The sequence below is a fragment of the Nanorana parkeri genome, unplaced genomic scaffold (genome assembly GCF_000935625.1).
Source record: "Nanorana parkeri isolate BGI_ZX_2015 unplaced genomic scaffold, ASM93562v1 scaffold139, whole genome shotgun sequence".
NCBI lineage: Eukaryota > Metazoa > Chordata > Amphibia > Anura > Dicroglossidae > Nanorana > Nanorana parkeri.
In genome coordinates, this window is record NW_017306407.1 from 1,299,266 (window position 1) to 1,305,460 (window position 6,195).

Consider the following 6,195-nt stretch of genomic DNA (forward strand, 5'->3'; position numbering starts at 1 on the left):
TTTATTCTAGTGGGTATGTTGATTTATTTTATCAGGTTTTGTTAAATTGATGTTGATAATGGAAATGAAGGTAAAGTAAAACCACTTTGTCATTAAAACATATTACAATACAAACAATGTACATGTAATATAAAAAGTACTTTTATTTTAGGTGGTTCTCCAGCTCCCTCCGGAGGCCCCTCTAGGATTTAAATATCTCCTGTTCTGTGGCAGAAATGGGTGGTGCTTCTTCCTTGACTGAGCTACACTCATGGAAAGCATGTGCGTGCCTCTCAATTTCGAAATCCTCTGAGCCCAGGCAGCTTGATGACGCACCTCTAGGGGATGTGCATTGACAGCCTTGGCTGACGTGAAGTGGGTTGGATAATTGTGGGCATCATTCAACACAGAATAAGAGCAGTGCTGGATGTCAGGAGCAGTAAGTTGTGGGGGACAGATCTGGAGAGAAGAGATTGCAACAAAATAATTATTCTTAATCATACATCACAGGGAATTCATTCTAATACTACCGGCTTATGCAGCTACCGTCAGGTGATTGGATGCTGGCAAATCAATCAAAGCTGCAAGTGAGCCTAGTATAACTTCTCCCATTCCTTGCCTGCTTCAGTTTTTTTGCTAGTGTCCCTAGTTGATGCATACCGTCTCTCAAGCCTGAGAGAAGTACTTCCTTTTTCCTTTACCTTTTTTGCGCAAGTTTCATAATGATGCTCCATGCCACTGCGGTGCCTGTTGCAGCTATATGGATACGTTATCTCCTTACCAGTGCTTTGGGGGACCATACCTGGACCTGCCAGACGAGGCAAGGCTGGCCTGTAATGTACTATGTCAATGGACCCAGCATCTGGAGCCCTTTGTGACAGTGATCAGTCGCAGGGCAGGATGCTGTACAGGTCCAGGGCGGTGCTCCATCTAGGTAAGAGCCCTGACCCTGTAGACTCCCTAGGGGGAAGTATACCCACCCATAGGGCAAAGTTAGTTCAGTATGTCTCACATGACCGCTTATACAACCATGGTGAGGACTGGAAGATCCTCAGGAAAGCCACAGACATGCCCCCCCCACCCCACTTATCGGTTAAATACTGTGATTTTGGCGCACTTTGCTTGTTATACTTAGTTGTGTCAGTTTTGGGTTATAGTGAAGTTTTGCGCAAATTGAAGGAAATTTACGGAGACCGGAGCAGCTGTTCATGGCAACCAGTCAGCTGCTAGCTTTTATTTTCAAAGCTTAACTGCTCAAGCTGCTTCAGATTCTGTCTGCTCCAGTTTTAGTAAATTCAACCCTTTTGTGTTTCCTTGAACTAGAGATCTACAGATGATGCCTGTACATACTCCATCCTGCAAACTCAGCATCGCCACATGCTTCCTTCTGTTGCCTCAAGCCTCCTGGCCAGAAGCTCAGCACTGCTACACTGCACTAGGTCCTGGGTTACGATCTGCTTGTTGGTATTGCACAATGCTGCATTAGTTGTGTATTGGTGGAACTCAGATGTGGGGACATCAGGGTGGAGGCCTTCTGGGCCACATAGCTCGACTATGTTTCTGGCAACACTCTACCCATTCCAGACACACCACTAATGCTAGTCATTTCTTCTAAGCTCAAGGACACTGTCCTTGTGAATGCAGTGTGCACAAGACTACAGATACAGCCACCTTTGTTGACCCTTCCAAATGTCACAAGTTTGGGGTCCTTGAAAGTACCTAAACCTCCAAAAACGTTTTCACTCGCTGTTACAGCCTGTGTTGTATGGTGACTGGGATCACCCTAAAAAAAAAAATGTTTGCCAAACAATATCCTATAAAGGGTGGCCTTAAGAAGCAAGTGGACCCAGCTCTTTCTTGTCCTAACAAGATCCTTACAGTCCCTGTTGGGGACCTACTGTACCAGTTTGTAAGGACTCCAGGGGCAAGAGGTTAGAATCACTCTTTGAGGTGCTATTTGCCCTTGCAGACCCTACTATGCAGCCTGCTATACCTTATATGTATGGTCCAAGGCTTCATTTTGACAGACCTTGATGTTCTTTGCCACCTAGAACTTTATCCTGCAGCCGAATGCTTGTGTGTTGATAATCTGGTGGATACCGTGCGCCAAGTCTCCAGAATGAGTGTTTTTTTTTTTTTTTTATCCTCATGCAGATAATTTATTGGCTAAAATGCTGGTCTGCGGGACTTCCCTGCAAAAAATGCATGGGTCGCATGCCCTTCACTGCAAACACCTTTTTAGTGAGTCCTTGGATATGTATGTCTAGAAGGTCATGGGGGGACGGATAAGAGTACCTTCCTGTTCCAGAAAAAGAAGCCTAAGCCTCCTGTAACGAGCCCCTGCTCGCTCGGTTCCACTCTCCCGGCACTCCTCTGCTACTAATGGATCAGATGTCAGACCGCAACGTCTGACACCTCAGACATCCCGATGCACCTCAGACATCCCGATATTAGAGTACTTGGAACACAGCGCTAGAGATAAAGTCAACAAAATATGTGTAAATATCACTATGTGAACAACATAAAGTGTAGCCTATGGCTAATAGATATAAATGACATTCAAACGTAAGTGAATAATCGTGATGAACTTAGATGACAAAGAATAAATAGTAAAATTGAATAATAATAAATAGATAAAATCAGCTTCGAATCCTATAGCTAAAGCTTCAACTTCCTCACTTTCGTCTGTCCCAGGCCTTGGGTACCAAGCCCAAGCCGGGATCACATTTTAGACACAAGGCCTGGTCTTCTAAGCCTACCAAGTCTGGGTCCAAGACCTCTTTGAATACAGGGGAGCCCCTACTTTCACAAGTGGCAAGACATCTGTCAGCCTTTTTCACTCGGATCCAGGACATCCCAGATGCGGTTCCAAGCATTGTGACCAAAGGCTACAAACTAGACTTGCACTCCCTGCTTCCTCGTTTCTTGTTATCTTCTCTGCCAAAGTCTCTCCAGAGATGTGCAGTTCTTTAACCCCTTCGTGACTGGAGACGTACACTGTACGTCCCACCACAAAGGGACCAAATGACTTGTCACGTACACTGTACGTGACGAGTTATTTGCTGCACTAAAAGGCTGGTAACCGCTGAGAATCGGCGGTTATCATTCATTAATGGATGCCTCAGTATGGAGGCATCCATTAATGAAAGGGTTAACCTTTTTCAGACACCCGATACCTGAAGATCAGGTGTCTGAGAGTCAAAGCAGAGCAGCTTTGCCGGCATTCTGACGGCTCATATAGATCGAGAGATATCTCTCTCAAGCTATGCTGGCTTTTCTTTTTTTTTTCTTCACTTTCAGGAATAGATACATAATGTATCTATTCCTGAAAGAAGAATGTGTCAGTTTGCTGATCGTTGTTGGAACAATCAGAAAACTAGTGACAGCTGAATCCTGAACTGCTGCAGGATCAGTGTCACTAACTTATCAGCTGTTCTGAAGTTTGAAGCAGCCTGATAATAACCAAAAATGTATTAATTTATCAAGCAGTAATAGTGAGATTAATTCACAATGACTGCTTGATATAATTAAATTAAATAAAAATTTTAAGTTTAAAAAAAATAGTGAAAAGTGTAAAAAAAAATAAGGGACAAATAAATGAATGTATTTATTGCATTTTTTTTTAGCTGTGCTGGTTTTGTAAAAAAAAAAAATACAAATCAAAGACTGGGAAAAGTGTTTTTTTTACGTTTTTTCCTCTTTTTTTAATATTTTATTTGTCCTAAGTGAGGCGTTAGACACACATATGTGATATAAATATGTAGCCCTATCTGTCCTCTAAAAAACAACATATAATATGTGTGGGTGCACTTTGTAAGAAAGTATATTACTGACGTGGAAGAAACACACAGCAAAAATGTCAAAAGTGTATCAGTCATTTATGAACAGAAACTAAAAACAAGCTCAGACATGAAGGGGTTAATCGGCTACTGAAGAAAAGGAGGATGCTTTTCTACATCACATCATTAGCTTTAGGTTTATAGATCTACTGATGTTTTGAGAACTATTTTACTTCCAAGTATGCACGACTTCAAGTTTGCAACTTTTGCTAACCTTCCTCACACAATCTACACTTAATGGATCTAACTCATTTCTTGCTAGCAGTGGTTGTGTTTCTCAGGCTTTTTTCAGTACAGCTTTACATTTTTACAACAGTTTTACCTGTTTAAAACAACATACTATAAAGATATACTGTGTATGTAGGTGGATATTATACATGTGCTCTAGCTAGCCAATTATACAGAAAATCATAGCAAGGAAATGTAATATGTTTAGTGCTCTTATATAAAGGTAATCTGTGTTCTCTTGTATCACATTTTCCTTAGTTCCAGGGGCCATGCATGCTGGCAGAGAGTACAAATACTGGGATATAGGGGTTGACTTACTAAAGCCAAATAAGTTGTTTACTTTGCATGGGGAATTTCCCTTAGCTTGGTCAGCGTAGTGAAATTACACTTTGCACAAAATACCCAGGAGCAATTTAAATAAAACAGCATTTTTGCTTGAGTATGGGGGAAGTCAATAGAGGTTCACCTCATTTATTAAACCTAGTGGACACATCCCCTTGCAAAGTGAACAGCCTATTTGCATTTAGTAAGTCATCCCCATAATTTCTGGCACCTGATAATACAACAGTGCCCTAAACTGTTTCTTACCACTCGGTATTCTAAGCTTTGATTCAAGAATTTTTTTTCTGATACAAGTAAGTCTTTAGTAGTTTTCTGTAGTACATTGACCTCTGACCGCAGCAACCATTTCCACTCCCTGGCAAAATACAATACAGATAACACAGTGAAATTTGACAACTAGACAATATTGAAAATTCCTAGCATCTCATCCCTAGCATACTCATCTGAACAGAGTGAAGCAAGTAGGTCAAAGTGATGGAACACACCCTGAGATGTTCAGCCCACTATATGCAAGCAAGAAGAGGTGCTCAGTCTAGTGCTGGTGTTTCTGATGCTCCACCTGTCCACACAGGAAGTGTGCTGGGGTTTCGGTTGTGGAGACATTAAGTGAAGTGTTTGTGGTGGTTGAAGGAGACTGCTTATTTTGGAGTCCCAGGGTCAGGAGACAGGTTTGAAACACCTCCAGAGGTCTACAGACTTGTGGACTGCCCTTGTAAGTAATCCGATCCCAAAAAGGAAACCCCAACTTGTAGGGGATCTGGTGGCGCCTCAATATGTTAAGTTGCAGATTCATGACTCTCCTCTTGGCTGCTGTAGTAGGAGGCGATGTCTCTAAACAGTTGATAGGCAGGTCCTTGAAGGTCCGATTTTTTTTCCTGCGCTGCTTGTAATAAGCGTTCTTTGAAACGGTAATAAGGGAAGGAAGAAAACTCAGGGGTCAGAGCACTGGTTTTGTAAACAAGTCGCGAGTTGAAATCTCACTGGGGCCTTATTTGAAGCTTTGGTAAGCATATTTCACATAGCAGTGCATGAAGAATGTTCCTGAAGGTGCTTATAATATGCAGCAGATTGGCATTGCAGAAAGGTTGGATGTGGTTCTCTCAAGTTTGTTTTGTTTCCATAAGTTGAAAGAAGAAAGGAAAAAAGGAATATACCATAGGGTGTAACTCAGTGATGGTTAAATATAGATATATGTGATAGGAAATGGGATGTGCAGAACGCAACCTTTAAGCAATTTTCAGGAAACCTCGGTTATTTTCATGTAAGTTTAGTTTTTATTGGATCCCCGAAACAGATGAGAAGTCTACTTAATATATAAAAAATAATATAATAAAAGCCCTAAGAATGTCTTTAACATTTCTAGATTCTTCATTTCCTGCTTTAGAAGGGAAAAGGAAACTTTACATAGCATATATACTTAGCATATACTGTAGGGCTGCAACTATTGATTATTTTCATAATCAATTAGTTGTTTGCAGCCCTAATATACTGGCTAGTCTTATGATCCCTTTGATGTTATATCATTAAAAATAATCGGTTGTGTCTATCTATTGACAGTTAACTAAACAGGTTTCTATTTAAGAAAACTCTCTACAGATGTTTCCATCGTGTACATTAAAACAGTGGTTTACAACCCTGACACACAGGCCCAACTGGTCAGGAAGTTGATCACAATAAGGGCTTGGTTAGCACAAGACTGAGGTGTCTTACTGTATTTTTCCGTGTATACGACTATACTTTTTCCTAAAAATATTTACCTAAAAATGGAGGGGCGTCTTATACACGGGGGGGGGGGGGGGGGCAGGCG